This window comes from Heterodontus francisci, chromosome 41, assembly GCF_036365525.1.
Source record: "Heterodontus francisci isolate sHetFra1 chromosome 41, sHetFra1.hap1, whole genome shotgun sequence".
Taxonomy (NCBI): Eukaryota; Metazoa; Chordata; class Chondrichthyes; order Heterodontiformes; family Heterodontidae; genus Heterodontus; species Heterodontus francisci.
This window is the reverse complement of record NC_090411.1, coordinates 6,260,253-6,282,213: the sequence shown is the minus strand read 5'-3', so window position 1 is coordinate 6,282,213 and position 21,961 is coordinate 6,260,253. Positions and strand designations below refer to the sequence as shown.

The window sequence follows — 21,961 nt, the reverse complement described above, 5'->3', positions numbered from 1 at the left end:
CAACAGAGAACAGCGTAGCACCCACGGAAAACTGCAGCAAAGTCAGCCGAGCAGCAGCGCCGTCACTATTGCGAATTCTATTTTTCAGCAGGGGTCTCGCCCCCATGGAGGGGGGAAGCTGCACCGCTCCTGGAAACACTGCAATACCAGGTGGATGCATGGAGTGGACGGGGCAAGCCCCTGCTCCATCTCCCTGTCCCAAAAATCAATTTAATATTTGGTCCCCAGATAGGGGACGTATCAGATATTAAACTGATAATAACAGATACTACACTTGATCTTAGCCAAAAGGCCGAGAAGCGATGGCCGTAAAACTGCGTTTGCTGCGCGCGTCAGGCCCGGCGTGCGGCCTCTACGTCAAAGTAGCCGCCGGGTGGGCGAGCCTCGGGCGAAAGAGGCGACGGCGGGCGGTCTTTGAGCCAGAGCTCCTTTTGTTGCCGGGCCTTGCAAGCAGAAAGGAAAGCACGCGTGCATGCCACGCGCAGCCATTCCTTGCGCTTCTGCGCGAGGCATTGCGCAGGAATAAAGACAACCGCGCGCGCTGGGCAGCAAAGGGCGGCCTGCAACTGCGGGGCAATCCAACAGGGGGCAGCGTAGCACCCACAGAAAACTGCAGCAAAGTCAGCCGAGCAGCAGCGCCGTCACTATTGCGAATTCTATTTTTCAGCAGGGGTCTCGCCCCCGTGGAGGGGGGAAGCTGCACCGCTCCTGGAAACACTGCAATACCAGGTGGATGCATGGAGTGGACGGGGCAAGCCCCTGCTCCATCTCCCTGTCCCAAAAATCAATTTAATATTTGGTCCCCAGATAGGGGACGTATCAGATATTAAACTGATAAGAACAGATACTACACTTGATCTTAGCCAAAAGGCCGAGAAGCGATGGCCGTAAAACTGCGTTTGCTGCGCGCGTCAGGCCCGGCGTGCGGCCTCTACGTCAAAGTAGCCGCCGGGTGGGCGAGCCTCGGGCGAAAGAGGCGACGGCGGGCGGTCTTTGAGCCAGAGCTCCTTTTGTTGCCGGGCCTTGCAAGCAGAAAGGAAAGCACGCGTGCATGCCACGCGCAGCCATTCCTTGCGCTTCTGCGCGAGGCATTGCGCAGGAATAAAGACAACCGCGCGCGCTGGGCAGCAAAGGGCGGCCTGCAACTGCGGGGCAATCCAACAGGGGACAGCGTAGCACCCACAGAAAACTGCAGCAAAGTCAGCCGAGCAGCAGCGCCGTCACTATTGCGAATTCTATTTTTCAGCAGGGGTCTCGCCCCCGTGGAGGGGGGAAGCTGCACCGCTCCTGGAAACACTGCAATACCAGGTGGATGCATGGAGTGGACGGGGCAAGCCCCTGCTCCATCTCCCTGTCCCAAAAATCAATTTAATATTTGGTCCCCAGATAGGGGACGTATCAGATATTAAACTGATAAGAACAGATACTACACTTGATCTTAGCCAAAAGGCCGAGAAGCGATGGCCGTAAAACTGCGTTTGCTGCGCGCGTCAGGCCCGGCGTGCGGCCTCTACCTCAAAGTAGCCGCCGGGTGGGCGAGCCTCGGGCGAAAGAGGCGACGGCGGGCGGTCTTTGAGCCAGAGCTCCTTTTGTTGCCGGGCCTTGCAAGCAGAAAGGAAAGCACGCGTGCATGCCACGCGCAGCCATTCCTCGCGCTTCTGCGCGAGGCGTTGCGCAGGAAAAAAGACGCGCGCGCGCTGGGCAGCAAAGGGCGGCCTGCAACTGCGGGGCAATCCAACAGGGGGCAGCGTAGCGCCCACGGAAAACTGCAGCAAAGTCAGCCGAGCAGCAGCGCCGTCACTATTGCGAATTCTATTTTTCAGCAGGGGTCTCGCTCCCGTGGAGGGGGGAAGCTGCACCGCTCCTGGAAACACTGCAATACCAGGTGGATGCATGGAGTGGACGGGGCAAGCCCCTGCTCCATCTCCCTGTCCCAAAAATCAATTTAATATTTGGTCCCCAGATAGGGGACGTATCAGATATTAAACTGATAAGAACAGATACTACTTTTTTTTTTTTTTTTTTATTTCCAAAATATACTTTATTCATAAAAATCTGTAAAAATTACATTGCCAAACAGTTTCCAAACAGCACCAAAAAATACAAACATTGCAAAAGAGATCAGTTTCTTTCAATAATGTCATGAGTTTCTTCCCAACCCTTCCGTTTCACAATTGTCATGTCAATTACAGTTTTACATTTACAGCAATTGAGAATATTAACGATACAGTTCGAGGGGCTTCCCATGGTTCCAGCCCCTCAGTCCAGCTTGGTTGGGGAACCTTACACTGTGGTCTTTCCCCATTGAGCCTTTGCTGCGGCTGCCCCAAGCTTTAGTGCGTCCCTCAGCACGTAGTCCTGGACCTTGGAATGTGCCAGTCTGCAACATTCGGTGGTGGACAACTCTTTGCGCTGGAAGACCAGCAAGTTTCGGGCAGACCAAAGGGCGTCTTTCACCGAATTGATAGTCCTCCAGCAGCAGTTGATGTTTGTCTCGGTGTGCGTCCCTGGGAACAGCCCGTAGAGCACAGACTCCTGTGTTACAGAGCTGCTTGGGATGAACCTTGACAAAAACCACTGCATCTCTTTCCACACCTGCTTTGCAAAGGCACATTCCAGGAGGAGGTGGGCGACCGTCTCTTCCCCACCACAGCCAACGCGGGGGCACTGTGCGGAGGGGGCGAGACTTCGGGTGTGCATGAAGGACCTGACGGGGAGGGCCCTTCTCACCACCAGCCAAGCTACGTCTTGGTGCTTGTTTGAAAGTTCTGGTGATGAGGCATTCCGCCAAATGACTTTGACGGTCTGCTCGGGGAACCATCCGACAGGATCCACCGTTTCCTTTTCGGCGAGTAAAACTCCCGGGAGCGATGGCTTACCGGTCGAGTTGTACTCGGCCCTGTGGGACTGGGTCGGCCCGGACCTGCTGGAAGTATACGAGAGTATGCTCCTGGCCGGTAGCATGTCAGAATCCATGAGAAAAGGCATCATCACCCTCATTTACAAGCAGAAGGGGGAGAGGGTAGAAATCAGAAATTGGCGGCCCATCTCACTGCTTAATGTTGATTACAAGATTCTGTCCAAAGTCATAGCCAGTCGAGTCAAGTCTGCTCTGGAGCTGGTGATTCACCCCGATCAGACCTGTACTGTACCCGGCAGGAAGATCTCTGATAGCCTCGCGCTACTCAGGGATACGATCGCCTACGTACGGGACAGGAGGGTGGACACCTGCCTCATCAGCCTGGACCAGGAGAAGGCTTTTGACAGGATATCGCACACCTACATGATGGACGTGCTTTCCAAAATGGGGTTTGGGGAGGGAATCTGCAATTGGATCCAACTGCTCTACACAAACATCAGTAGCGCAGTGTCAATCAACGGGTGGGAATCTGAAAGTTTCCCGATCAAATCTGGAGTCAGACAGGGCTGTCCTCTTTCCCCGGTCTTGTTTGTTTGCTGTATTGAACCCTTTGCTGAGTCTATTAGGAAGGATGCGAGCATAAGAGGGGTGACAATCCCAGGCAGTGGAGGCACTCAGGTCAAAACCTCCCTGTACATGGATGACGTCGCCGTCTTCTGCTCGGATCCGCTGTCCGTGCGCAGACTGATGAGCATCTGCGACCAGTTCGAACTGGCCTCGGGAGCCAAAGTTAACCACGGCAAGAGCGAGGCCATGTTCTTTGGGAACTGGGCTGACCGATCCTTTGTCCCCTTCACCGTCAGGTCAGATTACCTGAAGGTGCTGGGGATATGGTTCGGAAGTGCCGGGGCGTGCACCAAAACATGGGAGGAGCGAGTAGCCAAGGTACGACAAAAGTTGGGCATGTGGGGGCAGCGATCTCTCTCCATTGTGGGTAAGAACCTGGTCATCAGGTGCGAGGCGCTCACGTTGTTGCTCTACGTGACGCAGGTCTGGCCCATACCCCACTCCTGCGCCGTGGCAGTCACCCGAGCCATTTTCAGCTTCGTCTGGGGATCTAAAATGGACCGGGTCCGGAGAGACACGATGTTCAAATCTCTGGACATGGGCGGGAAAAATGTACCCAACGTGGCCCTCATCCTGATGACCACCTTCGTGTGCGGCTGCATCAAGCTATGTGTAGATCCCCAGTACGCAAACTCCAAGTGTCACTACGTGCTGAGGTTCTATCTGTCCCCGGTGTTGCGAAGGATGGGCCTGGTCACATTGCCGCGGAACGCACCGTGCAGTTGGGCGGCGCCGTACCACCTATCCTTCGTGGAGCAGTTTCTGCGGATAAGAACAGATACTACACTTGATCTTAGCCAAAAGGCCGAGAAGCGATGGCCGTAAAACTGCGTTTGCTGCGCGCGTCAGGCCCGGCGTGCGGCCTCTACGTCAAAGTAGCCGCCGGGTGGGCGAGCCTCGGGCGAAAGAGGCGACGGCGGGCGGTCTTTGAGCCAGAGCTCCTTTTGTTGCCGGGCCTTGCAAGCAGAAAGGAAAGCACGCGTGCATGCCACGCGCAGCCATTCCTTGCGCTTCTGCGCGAGGCATTGCGCAGGAATAAAGACAACCGCGCGCGCTGGGCAGCAAAGGGCGGCCTGCAACTGCGGGGCAATCCAACAGGGGACAGCGTAGCACCCACAGAAAACTGCAGCAAAGTCAGCCGAGCAGCAGCGCCGTCACTATTGCGAATTCTATTTTTCAGCAGGGGTCTCGCCCCCGTGGAGGGGGGAAGCTGCACCGCTCCTGGAAACACTGCAATACCAGGTGGATGCATGGAGTGGACGGGGCAAGCCCCTGCTCCATCTCCCTGTCCCAAAAATCAATTTAATATTTGGTCCCCAGATAGGGGACGTATCAGATATTAAACTGATAAGAACAGATACTACACTTGATCTTAGCCAAAAGGCCGAGAAGCGATGGCCGTAAAACTGCGTTTGCTGCGCGCGTCAGGCCCGGCGTGCGGCCTCTACCTCAAAGTAGCCGCCGGGTGGGCGAGCCTCGGGCGAAAGAGGCGACGGCGGGCGGTCTTTGAGCCAGAGCTCCTTTTGTTGCCGGGCCTTGCAAGCAGAAAGGAAAGCACGCGTGCATGCCACGCGCAGCCATTCCTCGCGCTTCTGCGCGAGGCGTTGCGCAGGAAAAAAGACGCGCGCGCGCTGGGCAGCAAAGGGCGGCCTGCAACTGCGGGGCAATCCAACAGGGGGCAGCGTAGCGCCCACGGAAAACTGCAGCAAAGTCAGCCGAGCAGCAGCGCCGTCACTATTGCGAATTCTATTTTTCAGCAGGGGTCTCGCTCCCGTGGAGGGGGGAAGCTGCACCGCTCCTGGAAACACTGCAATACCAGGTGGATGCATGGAGTGGACGGGGCAAGCCCCTGCTCCATCTCCCTGTCCCAAAAATCAATTTAATATTTGGTCCCCAGATAGGGGACGTATCAGATATTAAACTGATAAGAACAGATACTACACTTGATCTTAGCCAAAAGGCCGAGAAGCGATGGCCGTAAAACTGCGTTTGCTGCGCGCGTCAGGCCCGGCGTGCGGCCTCTACGTCAAAGTAGCCTCCGGGTGGGCGAGCCTCGGGCGAAAGAGGCGACGGCGGGCGGTCTTTGAGCCAGAGCTCCTTTTGTTGCCGGGCCTTGCAAGCAGAAAGGAAAGCACGCGTGCATGCCACGCGCAGCCATTCCTTGCGCTTCTGCGCGAGGCATTGCGCAGGAATAAAGACAACCGCGCGCGCTGGGCAGCAAGGGGCGGCCTGCAACTGCGGGGCAATCCAACAGGGAACAGCGTAGCACCCACGGAAAACTGCAGCAAAGTCAGCCGAGCAGCAGCGCCGTCACTATTGCGAATTCTATTTTTCAGCAGGGGTCTCGCCCCCATGGAGGGGGGAAGCTGCACCGCTCCTGGAAACACTGCAATACCAGGTGGATGCATGGAGTGGACGGGGCAAGCCCCTGCTCCATCTCCCTGTCCCAAAAATCAATTTAATATTTGGTCCCCAGATAGGGGACGTATCAGATATTAAACTGATAAGAACAGATACTTTTTTTTTTTATTTCCAAAATATACTTTATTCATAAAAATCTGTAAAAATTACATTGCCAAACAGTTTCCAAACAGCACCAAAAAATACAAACATTGCAAGGGAGATCAGTTTCCTTCAATACTGTCATGAGTTTCTTCCCAACCCTTCCGTTTCTCAATTGTCATGTCAATTACAGTTTTACATTTACAGCAATTCAGAATATTAATGATACAGTTCGAGGGGTTTCCCATGGATCCAGCCCCTCAGTCTAGCTTGGTGGGGGAACCTTACACTGTGGTCTTTCCCCATTGAGCCTTTGCTGCGGCTGCCCCAAGCTTTAGTGCGTCCCTCAGCACGTAGTCCTGGACCTTGGAATGTGCCAGTCTGCAACATTCGGTGGTGGACAACTCTTTGCGCTGGAAGACCAGCAAGTTTCGGGCAGACCAAAGGGCGTCTTTCACTGAATTGATAGTCCTCCAGCAGCAGTTGATGTTTGTCTCGGTGTGCGTCCCTGGGAACAGCCCGTAGAGCACAGACTCCTGTGTTACAGAGCTGCTTGGGACGAACCTTGACAAAAACCACTGCATCTCTTTCCACACCTGCTTTGCAAAGCCACATTCCAGGAGGAGGTGGGCGACCGTCTCTTCCCCACCACAGCCAACGCGGGGGCACTGTGCGGAGGGGGCGAGACTTCGGGTGTGCATGAAGGATCTGACGGGGAGGGCCCTTCTCACCACCAGCCAAGCTACGTCTTGGTGCTTGTTTGAAAGTTCTGGTGATGAGGCATTCCGCCAAATGACTTTGACGGTCTGCTCGGGGAACCATCCGACAGGATCCACCGTTTCCTTTTCCCGTAGGGCCTTGAGGACATTCCGTGCAGACCACTGCCTGATGGACCGGTGGTCAAAGGTGTTTTTCCGCAGAAACTGCTCCACGAAGGATAGGTGGTACGGCACGTCCCAACTGCACGGAGCGTTCCGCGGCAATGTGACCAGGCCCATCCTTCGCAACACCGGGGACAGATAGAACCTCAGCACGTAGTGACACTTGGAGTTTGCGTACTGGGGATCTACACATAGCTTGATGCAGCCGCACACGAAGGTGGTCATCAGGATGAGGGCCACGTTGGGTACATTTTTCCCGCCCATGTCCAGAGATTTGAACATCGTGTCCCTCCGGACCCGGTCCATTTTAGATCCCCAGACGAAGCGGAAAATGGCTCGGGTGACTGCCACGGCGCAGGAGTGGGGTATGGGCCAGACCTGCGCCATGTAGAGCAACAACGTGAGCGCCTCGCACCTGATGACCAGGTTCTTACCCACAATGGAGAGAGATCGCTGCCCCCACATGCCCAACTTTTGTCGTACCTTGGCTACTCGCTCCTCCCATGTTTTGGTGCACGCCCCGGCACTTCCGAACCATATCCCCAGCACCTTCAGGTAATCTGACCTGACGGTGAAGGGGACAAAGGATCGGTCAGCCCAGTTCCCAAAGAACATGGCCTCGCTCTTGCCGTGGTTAACTTTGGCTCCCGAGGCCAGTTCGAACTGGTCGCAGATGCTCATCAGTCTGCGCACGGACAGCGGATCCGAGCAGAAGACGGCGACGTCATCCATGTACAGGGAGGTTTTGACCTGAGTGCCTCCGCTGCCTGGGATTGTCACCCCTCTTATGCTCGCATCCTTCCTAATAGACTCAGCAAAGGGTTCAATACAGCAAACAAACAAGACCGGGGAAAGAGGACAGCCCTGTCTGACTCCAGATTTGATCGGGAAACTTTCAGATTCCCACCCGTTGATTGAGACTGCGCTACTGATGTTTGTGTAGAGCAGTAAACTGATAAGAACAGATACTACACTTGATCTTAGCCAAAAGGCCGAGAAGCGATGGCCGTAAAACTGCGTTTGCTGCGCGCGTCAGGCCCGGCGTGCGGCCTCTACGTCAAAGTAGCCGCCGGGTGGGCGAGCCTCGGGCGAAAGAGGCGACGGCGGGCGGTCTTTGAGCCAGAGCTCCTTTTGTTGCCGGGCCTTGCAAGCAGAAAGGAAAGCACGCGTGCATGCCACGCGCAGCCATTCCTTGCGCTTCTGCGCGAGGCATTGCGCAGGAATAAAGACAACCGCGCGCGCTGGGCAGCAAGGGGCGGCCTGCAACTGCGGGGCAATCCAACAGAGAACAGCGTAGCACCCACGGAAAACTGCAGCAAAGTCAGCCGAGCAGCAGCGCCGTCACTATTGCGAATTCTATTTTTCAGCAGGGGTCTCGCCCCCATGGAGGGGGGAAGCTGCACCGCTCCTGGAAACACTGCAATACCAGGTGGATGCATGGAGTGGACGGGGCAAGCCCCTGCTCCATCTCCCTGTCCCAAAAATCAATTTAATATTTGGTCCCCAGATAGGGGACGTATCAGATATTAAACTGATAAGAACAGATACTACACTTGATCTTAGCCAAAAGGCCGAGAAGCGATGGCCGTAAAACTGCGTTTGCTGCGCGCGTCAGGCCCGGCGTGCGGCCTCTACGTCAAAGTAGCCGCCGGGTGGGCGAGCCTCGGGCGAAAGAGGCGACGGCGGGCGGTCTTTGAGCCAGAGCTCCTTTTGTTGCCGGGCCTTGCAAGCAGAAAGGAAAGCACGCGTGCATGCCACGCGCAGCCATTCCTTGCGCTTCTGCGCGAGGCATTGCGCAGGAATAAAGACAACCGCGCGCGCTGGGCAGCAAAGGGCGGCCTGCAACTGCGGGGCAATCCAACAGGGGACAGCGTAGCACCCACAGAAAACTGCAGCAAAGTCAGCCGAGCAGCAGCGCCGTCACTATTGCGAATTCTATTTTTCAGCAGGGGTCTCGCCCCCGTGGAGGGGGGAAGCTGCACCGCTCCTGGAAACACTGCAATACCAGGTGGATGCATGGAGTGGACGGGGCAAGCCCCTGCTCCATCTCCCTGTCCCAAAAATCAATTTAATATTTGGTCCCCAGATAGGGGACGTATCAGATATTAAACTGATAAGAACAGATACTACACTTGATCTTAGCCAAAAGGCCGAGAAGCGATGGCCGTAAAACTGCGTTTGCTGCGCGCGTCAGGCCCGGCGTGCGGCCTCTACCTCAAAGTAGCCGCCGGGTGGGCGAGCCTCGGGCGAAAGAGGCGACGGCGGGCGGTCTTTGAGCCAGAGCTCCTTTTGTTGCCGGGCCTTGCAAGCAGAAAGGAAAGCACGCGTGCATGCCACGCGCAGCCATTCCTCGCGCTTCTGCGCGAGGCGTTGCGCAGGAAAAAAGACGCGCGCGCGCTGGGCAGCAAAGGGCGGCCTGCAACTGCGGGGCAATCCAACAGGGGGCAGCGTAGCGCCCACGGAAAACTGCAGCAAAGTCAGCCGAGCAGCAGCGCCGTCACTATTGCGAATTCTATTTTTCAGCAGGGGTCTCGCCCCCGTGGAGGGGGGAAGCTGCACCGCTCCTGGAAACACTGCAATACCAGGTGGATGCATGGAGTGGACGGGGCAAGCCCCTGCTCCATCTCCCTGTCCCAAAAATCAATTTAATATTTGGTCCCCAGATAGGGGACGTATCAGATATTAAACTGATAAGAACAGATACTACACTTGATCTTAGCCAAAAGGCCGAGAAGCGATGGCCGTAAAACTGCGTTTGCTGCGCGCGTCAGGCCCGGCGCGCGGCCTCTACGTCAAAGTAGCCGCCGGGTGGGCGAGCCTCGGGCGAAAGAGGCGACGGCGGGCGGTCTTTGAGCCAGAGCTCCTTTTGTTGCCGGGCCTTGCAAGCAGAAAGGAAAGCACGCGTGCATGCCACGCGCAGCCATTCCTTGCGCTTCTGCGCGAGGCATTGCGCAGGAATAAAGACAACCGCGCGCGCTGGGCAGCAAGGGGCGGCCTGCAACTGCGGGGCAATCCAACAGAGAACAGCGTAGCACCCACGGAAAACTGCAGCAAAGTCAGCCGAGCAGCAGCGCCGTCACTATTGCGAATTCTATTTTTCAGCAGGGGTCTCGCCCCCATGGAGGGGGGAAGCTGCACCGCTCCTGGAAACACTGCAATACCAGGTGGATGCATGGAGTGGACGGGGCAAGCCCCTGCTCCATCTCCCTGTCCCAAAAATCAATTTAATATTTGGTCCCCAGATAGGGGACGTATCAGATATTAAACTGATAAGAACAGATACTACACTTGATCTTAGCCAAAAGGCCGAGAAGCGATGGCCGTAAAACTGCGTTTGCTGCGCGCGTCAGGCCCGGCGTGCGGCCTCTACGTCAAAGTAGCCGCCGGGTGGGCGAGCCTCGGGCGAAAGAGGCGACGGCGGGCGGTCTTTGAGCCAGAGCTCCTTTTGTTGCCGGGCCTTGCAAGCAGAAAGGAAAGCACGCGTGCATGCCACGCGCAGCCATTCCTTGCGCTTCTGCGCGAGGCATTGCGCAGGAATAAAGACAACCGCGCGCGCTGGGCAGCAAAGGGCGGCCTGCAACTGCGGGGCAATCCAACAGGGGACAGCGTAGCACCCACAGAAAACTGCAGCAAAGTCAGCCGAGCAGCAGCGCCGTCACTATTGCGAATTCTATTTTTCAGCAGGGGTCTCGCCCCCGTGGAGGGGGGAAGCTGCACCGCTCCTGGAAACACTGCAATACCAGGTGGATGCATGGAGTGGACGGGGCAAGCCCCTGCTCCATCTCCCTGTCCCAAAAATCAATTTAATATTTGGTCCCCAGATAGGGGACGTATCAGATATTAAACTGATAAGAACAGATACTACACTTGATCTTAGCCAAAAGGCCGAGAAGCGAAGGCCGTAAAACTGCGTTTGCTGCGCGCGTCAGGCCCGGCGTGCCGCCTCTACGTCAAAGTAGCCGCCGGGTGGGCGAGCCTCGGGCGAAAGAGGCGACGGCGGGCGGTCTTTGAGCCAGAGCTCCTTTTGTTGCCGGGCCTTGCAAGCAGAAAGGAAAGCACGCGTGCATGCCACGCGCAGCCATTCCTTGCGCTTCTGCGCGAGGCATTGCGCAGGAATAAAGACAACCGCGTGCGCTGGGCAGCAAAGGGCGGCCTGCAACTGCGGGGCAATCCAACAGGGGACAGCGTAGCACCCACAGAAAACTGCAGCAAAGTCAGCCGAGCAGCAGCGCCGTCACTATTGCGAATTCTATTTTTCAGCAGGGGTCTCGCCCCCGTGGAGGGGGGAAGCTGCACCGCTCCTGGAAACACTGCAATACCAGGTGGATGCATGGAGTGGACGGGGCAAGCCCCTGCTCCATCTCCCTGTCCCAAAAATCAATTTAATATTTGGTCCCCAGATAGGGGACGTATCAGATATTAAACTGATAAGAACAGATACTACACTTGATCTTAGCCAAAAGGCCGAGAAGCGATGGCCGTAAAACTGCGTTTGCTGCGCGCGTCAGGCCCGGCGTGCGGCCTCTACGTCAAAGTAGCCGCCGGGTGGGCGAGCCTCGGGCGAAAGAGGCGACGGCGGGCGGTCTTTGAGCCAGAGCTCCTTTTGTTGCCGGGCCTTGCAAGCAGAAAGGAAAGCACGCGTGCATGCCACGCGCAGCCATTCCTCGCGCTTCTGCGCGAGGCGTTGCGCAGGAAAAAAGACGCGCGCGCGCTGGGCAGCAAAGGGCGGCCTGCAACTGCGGGGCAATCCAACAGGGGGCAGCGTAGCGCCCACGGAAAACTGCAGCAAAGTCAGCCGAGCAGCAGCGCCGTCACTATTGCGAATTCTATTTTTCAGCAGGGGTCTCGCTCCCGTGGAGGGGGGAAGCTGCACCGCTCCTGGAAACACTGCAATACCAGGTGGATGCATGGAGTGGACGGGGCAAGCCCCTGCTCCATCTCCCTGTCCCAAAAATCAATTTAATATTTGGTCCCCAGATAGGGGACGTATCAGATATTAAACTGATAAGAACAGATACTACACTTGATCTTAGCCAAAAGGCCGAGAAGCGATGGCCGTAAAACTGCGTTTGCTGCGCGCGTCAGGCCCGGCGTGCGGCCTCTACGTCAAAGTAGCCTCCGGGTGGGCGAGCCTCGGGCGAAAGAGGCGACGGCGGGCGGTCTTTGAGCCAGAGCTCCTTTTGTTGCCGGGCCTTGCAAGCAGAAAGGAAAGCACGCGTGCATGCCACGCGCAGCCATTCCTTGCGCTTCTGCGCGAGGCGTTGCGCAGGAATAAAGACAACCGCGCGCGCTGGGCAGCAAAGGGCGGCCTGCAACTGCGGGGCAATCCAACAGGGGGCAGCGTAGCGCCCACGGAAAACTGCAGCAAAGTCAGCCGAGCAGCAGCGCCGTCACTATTGCGAATTCTATTTTTCAGCAGGGGTCTCGCCCCCGTGGAGGGGGGAAGCTGCACCGCTCCTGGAAACACTGCAATACCAGGTGGATGCATGGAGTGGACGGGGCAAGCCCCTGCTCCATCTCCCTGTCCCAAAAATCAATTTAATATTTGGTCCCCAGATAGGGGACGTATCAGATATTAAACTGATAAGAACAGATACTACACTTGATCTTAGCCAAAAGGCCGAGAAGCGATGGCCGTAAAACTGCGTTTGCTGCGCGCGTCAGGCCCGGCGTGCGGCCTCTACCTCAAAGTAGCCGCCGGGTGGGCGAGCCTCGGGCGAAAGAGGCGACGGCGGGCGGTCTTTGAGCCAGAGCTCCTTTTGTTGCCGGGCCTTGCAAGCAGAAAGGAAAGCACGCGTGCATGCCACGCACAGCCATTCCTCGCGCTTCTGCGCGAGGCGTTGCGCAGGAAAAAAGACGCGCGCACGCTGGGCAGCAAAGGGCGGCCTGCAACTGCGGGGCAATCCAACAGGGGGCAGCGTAGCGCCCACGGAAAACTGCAGCAAAGTCAGCCGAGCAGCAGCGCCGTCACTATTGCGAATTCTATTTTTCAGCAGGGGTCTCGCCCCCGTGGAGGGGGGAAGCTGCACCGCTCCTGGAAACACTGCAATACCAGGTGGATGCATGGAGTGGACGGGGCAAGCCCCTGTCTCATCACCCTCCGCCCTTCAGGAAATCCCAAAGACCCTTTCATCACACTCCCCACGCCAGGAATTCCCAAAGACCCTTTCATCACGCTCCCCCCCGGCATGAAATCCCAAAGATCCTCTCATCAGCCTCCGCCCCAGGAAATACCAAAGACCCTTTCATCACCCTTCCCCCCTTCAGGAAATCCCAAAGAGCCTTTCATTACCCTTCCCCCTCATGAAATCCCGAAGACCCTTTCATCACCCTCACCCCCACCCCCTGCCAGGAAATCCCAAAGACCCTTTCATCACCCTCACCCTGCCAGGAAATGCTATAGAAACTTTCATCATCCTCCCCCCCAGGAAATCCCAAACAGCCTTTCATCACCCTCCCCCGCCCAGGAAATCCCAAAGATCCACTCATCACCCTCCCCCCCAGAAAATCACAAAGACCCTTTCATCACCCTCCCCCCCTGGAAATCCCAAAGACACTTTCATCACCATCCTCCCCAGGAAATCCCAGAGAACCTTTCATCACCCTCCCCCCCAGGAAATCCCAAAGACCCACTCATCACCCTCCCCCCCAGAAAATCACAAAGACCCTTTCATCACCCTCCCCCCAGGAAATCCCAAAGACCCTTTCATCATCCTTCCACCCAAGAAATCCCAAAGACCCTTTCATCACAATCCCCTACAGGAAATCCCAAAGACCCTGTCATCACCCACCCCACCAAGGAAATCCCAAACACCCTTTCATCAACCTCTCCCACAGGAAATCCCAAAGACCCTTTCATCATGCTCCCCTATATGAAATCCCAAAGACCCTGTCATCACCCACCCCACCAAGGAAATCCCAAACACCCTTTCATCAACCTCTCCCACAGGAAATCCCAAAGACCCTTTCATCATGCTCTCCCCCAAGGAAATTCCAAAGAACCTTTCATCACCCTCCCCCCCGAGGAAATCCCAAGGAACCTTTCATCACCATCACCCCCAAGGAAATCCCAAAGGCACTTTCATCACCCTCCCCCCCAGGAAATCCCAAAGACCCTTTCATCACCCTCCCCCCCAGGAAATCCCAAAGACCCTTTCGTCACACTCCCCCCCAGGAAATCCCAAGGAACCTTTCATCACCCTCCCCACCCCAGGAAATCCCACAGAATCTTTCATTACCCTCGCCCCCAGGAAATCCCAAAGAATTTTCATCACCCTCCCCCGCAGGAAATCCCAAAGACCCTCTCATCACCCTCCCCCCGCAGGAAATACCAAAGACCCTTTCATCACACTCCCCACGCAAGGAAATCCCAAAGACCCTTTCATCACGCTCCCCCCCGGCATGAAATCCCAAAGACCCTTTCATCAGCCTCCCCCCCAGGAAATACCAAAGACCCTGTCATCACCCTCCCCCAATTCAGGAAATCCCAAAGACCCTTTCATCATGCTCCCCCCCCAAGGAAATCCCAAAGACCCTTTCATCACCCTCCCCCCAAGGAAATCCCAAAGGCCCTTTCATCACCCTCACCCCCAGGAAATCCCAAAGACCCTTTCGTCACCCTCCCTCCGAGGAAATCCCAAGGAACCTTTCATCACCCTCCCCACCCCAGAAAATCACAAAGACCCTTTCATCACCCTCCCCCCCAAGGAAATCCCAAAGACACATTCATCACCCACCCCCCCAGGAAATCCAAGAGACCCTTTCTTCACCCTCCCCCCCAGGAAATTCCAAAGAACCTTTCAACACCCTCCCTCCCAAGGAAATTCCAAAGACACATTCATCACCCTCCCCCCAGGAAATCCCAAAGACCCTTGCATCACCCTCCCTCCCTGGAAATCCCAAAGACCCTTTCATCACCCTCCACCCCTTCAGGAAATCCCAAAGACCCTCTCATCACCCTCCCCCCGCAGGAAATACCAAAGACCCTTTCATCACACTCCCCACGCAAGGAAATCCCAAAGACCCTTTCATCACCCTCCCCCCCAGCCAGGAAATCCCAAAGACCCTTTCATCACCCTCACCCCGCCAGGAAATGCGATAGAAACTTTCATCATCCTCCCCTGCAGGAAATCCCAAAGAGCCTTTCCTCACCCTCCCCCACCCAGGAAATCCCAAAGAGCCTTTCATCACCCTTCCCCACCCAGGAAATCACAAAGACCCTTTCTTCACCATCCCCCCCAGGAAATCCCAAAGACCCTTTCATCCCCCTCGCCCCCCAGGTAATCCCAAAGACCCTTTCATCACCCTCCCCCCAGGAAATCCCAAAGACCCTTTTATCACCCTCTCCCGAAGGAAATCCCAAACATCCACTCATCAGCCTCCCCCTCCAGGAAATTCCAAAGACCCTTTCATCACCCTCCCCGCCCAAGGAAATCCCAAAGACACATTCATCACCCTCCCCGCCAGGAAATCCAAGAGACCCTTTCTTCACCCTCCCCACCCCACAAAATACCAAAGACCAGCCATCAGCCATCACTCATCAGCCTCCCCCTCCAGGAAATCCCAAAGAACCTTTCATCAACCTCCAACCACAGGAAGTCCCAAAGACCCTTTCATCATCCTTCCACCCAAGAAATGCCAAAGACCCTTTCATCACACTCCCCGACAGGAAATCCCAAAGACCCTGTCATCACCCACCCCACCAAGGAAATCCCAAACACCCTTTCATCAACCTCTCCCACAGGAAATCCCAAAGACCCTTTCATCATGCTCCCCTACAGGAAATCCCAAAGACCCTGTCATCAACCACCCCACCAAGGAAATCCCAAACACCCTTTCATCAACCTCTCCCACAGGAAATCCCAAAGACCCTTTCATCATGCTCCCCCCCAAGGAAATTCCAAAGAACCTTTCATCACCCTCCCCCCCGAGGAAATCCCAAGGAACCTTTCATCACCATCACCCCCAAGGAAATCCCAAAGGCACTTTCATCACCCTCCCCCCCAGGAAACCCCAAAGACCCTTTCATCACCCTCCCCCCCAGGAAATCCCAAAGACCCTTTCGTCACACTCCCCCCGAGGAAATCCCAAGGAACCTTTCATCACCCTCCCCACCCCAGGAAATCCCACAGAATCTTTCATTACCCTCGCCCCCAGGAAATCCCAAAGAATTTTCATCACCCTCACCCGCAGGAAATCCCAAAGACCCTCTCATCACCCTCCCCCCGCAGGAAATACCAAAGACCCTTTCATCACACTCCCCACGCAAGGAAATCCCAAAGACCCTTTCATCACGCTCCCCTCCGGCATGAAATCCCAAAGACCCTTTTATCAGCCTCCCCCCCAGGAAATACCAAAGCCCCTGTCATCACCCTCCCCCAATTCAGGAAATCCCAAAGACCCTTTCATCATGCTCCCCCCCCCAAGGAAATCCCAAACACCCTTTCATCACCCTCCCCCCAAGGAAATTCCAAAGACACTTTCATCACCCTCCCCCCGAGGAAATCCCAAGGAACCTTTCATCACCATCACCCCCAAGGAAATCCCAAAGGCACTTTCATCACCCTCACCCCCAGGAAATCCCAAAGACCCTTTCGTCACCCTCCCTCCGAGGAAATCCCAAGGAACCTTTCATCACGCTCCCCACCCCAGGAAATCACAAAGACCCTTTCATCACCCTCCCCCCCAAGGAAATCACAAAGACCCTTTCTTCACCCTCCCCCCCAGGAAATCCCAAAGACCCTTTCATCCCCCTCGCCCCCCAGGAAATCCCAAAGACCCTTTCATCACCCTCCCCCCAGGAAATCCCAAAGACCCTTTTATCACCCTCTCCCGAAGGAAATCCCAAACATCCACTCATCAGCCTCCCCCTCCAGGAAATTCTAAAGACCCTTTCATCACCCTCCCCGCCCAAGGAAATCCCAAAGACACATTCATCACCCTCCCCCCCAGGAAATCCAAGAGACCCTTTCTTCACCCTCCCCACCCCACAAAATACCAAAGACCAGCCATCAGCCATCACTCATCAGCCTCCCCCTCCAGGAAATCCCAAAGAACCTTTCATCAACCTCCAACCCCAAGAAATCCCAAAGAATCTTTGATTACCCTCGCCCCCAGGAAATCCCAAAGAATTTTCATCACCCTCCCCCGCAGGAAATCCCAAAGACCCTTTCATCACACACCCCCCATCTGGAAATCCCAAAGACCCTCTCATCACCCTCCCAAACTCCAGGAAATCACAAAGACCCTTTCATCCCCCTCGCCCCCCAGGTAATCCCAAAGACCCTTTCATCATCCTCCCCCCAGGAAATCCCAAAGACCCTTTTATCACCCTCTCCCGAAGGAAATCCCAAATATCCACTCATCAGCCTCCCCCTCCAGGAAATTCCAAAGACCCTTTCATCACCCTCCCCGCCCAAGGAAATCCCAAAGACACATTCATCACCCTCCCCCCCAGGAAATCCAAGAGAGCCTTTCTTCACCCTCCCCACCCCACAAAATACCAAAGACCAGCCATCAGCCATCACTCATCAGCCTCCCCCTCCAGGAAATCCCAAAGATCCTTTCATCAACCTCCAACCCCAGGAAATCCCAAAGAATCTTTGATTACCCTCGCCCCCAGGAAATCCCAAAGAACTTTCATCACCCTTCCCGCAGGAAATCCCAAAGACCCTTTCATCACACACCCCCCGCCTGGAAATCCCAAAGACCCTTTCATCACCCTCCCCAACTCCAGGAAATCCCAAAGATCCTTTCTTCGCCCTGCCACCCTTCAGAAAATCCCAAAGACCCTTTCATCAGCCTCCTGCACAGGAAATCGCAAAGACCCACTCATCACCCTCCACCCCGCAGGAAATCCCAAAGACACTTTCACCACCCTCCCCCACAGGAAATCCCAATGACCCTTTCATCATCCTCTACCCCAGGAAATCCCAAAGACCCTTTCATCACCCTCCCCCACAGAAAATCCCAATGACCCTTTCATCAACCTCCCCCGCCATGAAATACCAAAGAGCCTTTCATCAACCTCCCCACCAAGGAAATTCCAAAGACCCTTTCATCAGCCTCCCCCACAGGAAATCCCAAAGACCCTTTCATCACCCTCCCCCCCAGGAAATACCAAAGAATTTTCATCACCCTCCCCCGCAGGAAATCCCAAAGACACTGTCATCACCCTCCGTTGCAGGAAATGCCAAAGACCCTCTCATCACACTCCCCCCCGCCAGGTAATCCCAAAGACCCTTTCATCACCATCACCCCCAAGGAAATCCCAAAGGCACTTTCATCACCCTCCCCCCAAGGAAATCCCAAAGACCCTTTCATCACCCTCCCCCCCAGGAAATCCCAAAGACCCTTTTGTCACCCTCCCCCCGAGGAAATCCCAAGGAATCTTTCATCACCCTCCCCACCCCAGGAAATCCCACAGAATCTTTCATTACCCTCGCCCCCAGGAAATCAAAAAGAATTTTCATCACCCTCCCCCGCAGGAAATCCCAAAGACCCTCTCATCACACTCCACACCCCACAAAATACCAAAGACCCTTTCATCACGCTCCCCCCCCGGCAGGAAATCCCAAAGATCCTCTCATCAGCCTCCCCCCCAGGAAATACCAAAGACCCTTTCATCACCCTCCACCCCTTCAGGAAATCCCAAAGACCCTTTCATCACCCTCCCCCCTCATGAAATCCCGAAGACCCTTTCATCACCCTCCCCCCCAGCCAGGAAATCCCAAAGACCCTTTCATCACCCTCACCCCGCCAGGAAATGCTATAGAAACTTTCATCATCCTCCCCTGCAGGAAATCACAAAGACCCTTTCTTCACCCTCCCCCCCAGGAAATCCCAAAGACCCATTCATCCCCCTCGCCCCCCAGGTAATCCCAAAGACCCTTTCATCACCCTCCCCACAAGAAATCCCAAAGACCCTTTTATCACCCTCCCCCGAAGGAAATCACAAACATCCACTCATCAGCCTCCCCCTCCAGGAAATTCCAAAGACCCTTTCATCACCCTCCCCGCCCAAGGAAATCCCAAAGACACATTCATCACCCTCCCCCCCAGGAAATCCAGGAGACCCTTTCTTCACCCTCCCCACCCCACAAAATACCAAAGACCAGCCATCAGCCATCACTCATCAGCCTCCGCCTCCAGGAAATCCCAAAGAACCTTTCATCAACCTCCAACCCCAGGAAATCCCAAAGAATCTTTGATTACCCTCGCCCCCAGGAAATCCCAAAGAATTTTCATCACCCTTCCCGCAGGAAATCCCAAAGACCCTTTCATCACACACCCCCCATCTGGAAATCCCAAAGACCCTTTCATCACCCTCCCCAACTCCAGGAAATCCCAAAGACCCTTTCTTCGCCCTGCCACCCTTCAGAAAATCCCAAAGACCCTTTCATCACCCTCCCCCAACCCAGGAAATCCCAAAGACCCTTACATCACCCTCCCCCGCAGGAAATCCCAAAGACCATTTTATCACCCTCCCCCCCAGGAAATCCCAAAGACCCTTTCATCACCCTCCCCGCCAGGAAATCCCAAAGACCATTTCATCACCCTCAACCACCCCCCAGCAAATCCCAAAGACCGTCTCATCACCCTCCCGCCCAGAAAATCCCAAAGACCCTTTCATCACCCACCCACGAAGGAAATCGCAAAGCCCCTTTCATCACCCTCCTGCACAGGAAATCCCAAAGACCCACTCATCACCCTCCACCCCGCAGGAAATCCCAAAGACACTTTCACCACCCTCCCCCACAGGAAATCCCAAAGACCCTTTCATCACCAACCCCCCCCAAGGAAATCCCAATGACCCTTTCATCATCCTCCACCCCAGGAAATCCCAAAGACCCTTTCATCACCCTCCCCCACAGAAAATCCCAATGACCCTTTCATCAACCTCCCCCGCCATGAAATACCAAAGAGCCTTTCATCAACCTCCCCACCAAGGAAATTCCAAAGACCCTTTCATCAGCCTCCCCCACAGGAAATCCCAAAGACCCTTTCATCACACTCCCCCTGCCTGGAAATCCCAAAGACCCTTTCATCACGCTCCCCCACAGAAAATCCCAAAGACCCTTTCAACACCCTCCCCTACAGGAAATCCCAAAGACCCTGTCATCACCCACCTCACCAAGGAAATCCCAAACACCCTTTCATCAACCTCTCAAACAGGAAATCCCAAAGACCCTTTCATCACCCTCCCCCACAGAAAATCCCAAAGACCCTTTCATCAACCTCCCCCCCCATGAAATACCAAAGACCCTTTCATCAACCTCCCCACCAAGGAAATTCCTAAGACCCTTTCATCAGCCTCCCCCACAGGAAATCCCAAAGACCCTTTCATCACACTCCCCCCGCCTGGAAATCCCAAAGACCCTTTCATCACACTCCCCCACAGAAAATCCCAAAGACCCTTTCATCACCCTCCCCTACAGGAAATCCCAAAGACCCTGTCATCACCCACCCCACCAAGGAAATCCCAAACACCCTTTCATCAACCTCTCCCACAGGAAATCCCAAAGACCCTTTCATCATGCTCCCCACCAAGGAAATCCCAAAGACCCTTTCATCACCCTCCCCCCAAGGAAATTCCAAAGAACCTTTCATCACCCTCCCCCCGAGGAAATCCCAAGGAACCTTTCATCACCATCACCCCCAAGGAAATCCCAAAGGCACTTTCATCATCCTCCCCCCCAGGAAATACCAAAGACCCTTTCATCACCCTCCCCCTCTTCAGGAAATCCCAAAGACCCTTTCATCACCCTCCCCCCCTTCAGGAAATCCCAAAGACCCTTACATCACCCTCCCCCCTCATGAAATCCCGAAGACCCTTTCATCACCCTCCCCCCCACCCCGGACAGGAAATCCCAAAGACCCTGTCATCACCCACCCCACCAAGGAAATCCCAAACACCCTTTCATCAACCTCTCCCACAGGAAATCCCAAAGACCCTTTCATCATGCTCCCCCCCAAGGAAATCCCAAAGACCCTTTCATCACCCTCCCCCCAAGGAAATTCCAAAGAACCTTTCATCACCCTCCCCCCGAGGAAATCCCAAGGAACCTTTCATCACCATCACCCCCAAGGAAATCCCAAAGGCACTTTCATCACCCTCCCACTCTTCAGGAAATCCCAAAGACCCTTTCATCACCCTCCCCCCCATCAGGAAATCCCAAAGACCCTTTCATCACCCTCCCCCCTCATGAAATCACGAAGACCCTTTCATCACCCTCCCCCCCCCCGGACAGGAAATCCCAAAGACCCTTTCATCACCCTCACCCCACCAGGAAATGCAATAGAAACTTTCATCATCCTCCCCCGCAGGAAATCCCAAAGAGCCTTTCATCACCCTCCCCCACCCAAGAAATCCCAAAGACCCTTTCATCACCCTCCCCCACAGAAAATCCCAAAGACCCTTTCATCAACCTCCCCAACAAGGAAATTCCAAAGACCCTTTCATCAGCCTCCCCCACAGGAAATCCCAAAGACCCTTTCATCACACTCCCCCCGCCTGGAAATCCCAAAGACCCTTTCATCACACTCCCCCACAGAAAATCCCAAAGACCCTTTCATCACCCTCCCCTACAGGAAATCCCAAAGACCCTGTCATCACCCACCCCACCAAGGAAATCCCAAACACCCTTTCATCAACCTCTCCCACAGGAAATCCCAAAGACCCTTTCATCATGCTCCCCCCCAAGGAAATCCCAAAGACCCTTTCATCACCCTCCCCCCAAGGAAATTCCAAAGAACCTTTCATCACCCTCCCCCCGAGGAAATCCCAAGGAACCTTTCATCACCATCACCCCCAAGGAAATCCCAAAGGCACTTTCATCACCCTCCCCCCCAGGAAATACCAAAGACCCTTTCATCACCCTCCCACTCTTCAGGAAATCCCAAAGACCCTTTCATCACCCTCCCCCCTCATGAAATCACGAAGACCCTTTCATCACCCTCCCCCCCAGCCAGGAAATCCCAAAGACCCTTTCATCACCCTCCCCCCCTTCAGGAAATCCCAAAGACCCTTACATCACCCTCCCCCCTCATGAAATCCCGAAGACCCTTTCACCACCCTCCCCCCCCCCGGACA

General features: G+C 55.2%; 14 non-coding genes and 3 pseudogenes across 14 annotated transcripts; all 17 read right to left on the bottom strand.

The window, feature by feature from the left end:
• Window positions 1-113: 113 nt before the first annotated feature.
• On the bottom strand, window positions 114-304 carry LOC137353929 (U2 spliceosomal RNA). The gene has a single exon (XR_010970079.1). It is a non-coding gene; the product is annotated as a U2 spliceosomal RNA (small nuclear RNA).
• A 388-nt stretch (window positions 305-692) lies between these two features.
• LOC137355151 (U2 spliceosomal RNA) lies at window positions 693-883 on the bottom strand. The gene has a single exon (XR_010970788.1). It is a non-coding gene; the product is annotated as a U2 spliceosomal RNA (small nuclear RNA).
• Window positions 884-1,271: 388 nt separating this feature from the next.
• Window positions 1,272-1,462, bottom strand: LOC137355150 (U2 spliceosomal RNA). Its single transcript, XR_010970787.1, has one exon. It is a non-coding gene; the product is annotated as a U2 spliceosomal RNA (small nuclear RNA).
• Window positions 1,463-1,848: 386 nt separating this feature from the next.
• Window positions 1,849-2,038, bottom strand: LOC137354157 (U2 spliceosomal RNA). The gene has a single exon (XR_010970302.1). It is a non-coding gene; the product is annotated as a U2 spliceosomal RNA (small nuclear RNA).
• A 2,128-nt stretch (window positions 2,039-4,166) lies between these two features.
• On the bottom strand, window positions 4,167-4,304 carry LOC137354740 (U2 spliceosomal RNA; annotated as a pseudogene).
• Window positions 4,305-4,692: 388 nt separating this feature from the next.
• On the bottom strand, window positions 4,693-4,883 carry LOC137355149 (U2 spliceosomal RNA). The gene has a single exon (XR_010970786.1). It is a non-coding gene; the product is annotated as a U2 spliceosomal RNA (small nuclear RNA).
• Window positions 4,884-5,269: 386 nt separating this feature from the next.
• On the bottom strand, window positions 5,270-5,460 carry LOC137355148 (U2 spliceosomal RNA). The gene has a single exon (XR_010970785.1). It is a non-coding gene; the product is annotated as a U2 spliceosomal RNA (small nuclear RNA).
• Window positions 5,461-5,848: 388 nt separating this feature from the next.
• Window positions 5,849-6,028, bottom strand: LOC137354204 (U2 spliceosomal RNA; annotated as a pseudogene).
• Window positions 6,029-7,722: 1,694 nt separating this feature from the next.
• On the bottom strand, window positions 7,723-7,874 carry LOC137354591 (U2 spliceosomal RNA; annotated as a pseudogene).
• A 388-nt stretch (window positions 7,875-8,262) lies between these two features.
• LOC137355147 (U2 spliceosomal RNA) lies at window positions 8,263-8,453 on the bottom strand. The gene has a single exon (XR_010970784.1). It is a non-coding gene; the product is annotated as a U2 spliceosomal RNA (small nuclear RNA).
• Window positions 8,454-8,841: 388 nt separating this feature from the next.
• LOC137355146 (U2 spliceosomal RNA) lies at window positions 8,842-9,032 on the bottom strand. Its single transcript, XR_010970783.1, has one exon. It is a non-coding gene; the product is annotated as a U2 spliceosomal RNA (small nuclear RNA).
• Window positions 9,033-9,418: 386 nt separating this feature from the next.
• On the bottom strand, window positions 9,419-9,609 carry LOC137355145 (U2 spliceosomal RNA). Its single transcript, XR_010970782.1, has one exon. It is a non-coding gene; the product is annotated as a U2 spliceosomal RNA (small nuclear RNA).
• A 388-nt stretch (window positions 9,610-9,997) lies between these two features.
• LOC137355144 (U2 spliceosomal RNA) lies at window positions 9,998-10,188 on the bottom strand. Its single transcript, XR_010970781.1, has one exon. It is a non-coding gene; the product is annotated as a U2 spliceosomal RNA (small nuclear RNA).
• A 388-nt stretch (window positions 10,189-10,576) lies between these two features.
• Window positions 10,577-10,767, bottom strand: LOC137353751 (U2 spliceosomal RNA). The gene has a single exon (XR_010969903.1). It is a non-coding gene; the product is annotated as a U2 spliceosomal RNA (small nuclear RNA).
• A 388-nt stretch (window positions 10,768-11,155) lies between these two features.
• On the bottom strand, window positions 11,156-11,346 carry LOC137355142 (U2 spliceosomal RNA). The gene has a single exon (XR_010970779.1). It is a non-coding gene; the product is annotated as a U2 spliceosomal RNA (small nuclear RNA).
• Window positions 11,347-11,732: 386 nt separating this feature from the next.
• LOC137355140 (U2 spliceosomal RNA) lies at window positions 11,733-11,923 on the bottom strand. Its single transcript, XR_010970778.1, has one exon. It is a non-coding gene; the product is annotated as a U2 spliceosomal RNA (small nuclear RNA).
• A 388-nt stretch (window positions 11,924-12,311) lies between these two features.
• LOC137355139 (U2 spliceosomal RNA) lies at window positions 12,312-12,502 on the bottom strand. The gene has a single exon (XR_010970777.1). It is a non-coding gene; the product is annotated as a U2 spliceosomal RNA (small nuclear RNA).
• Window positions 12,503-21,961: the final 9,459 nt, after the last annotated feature.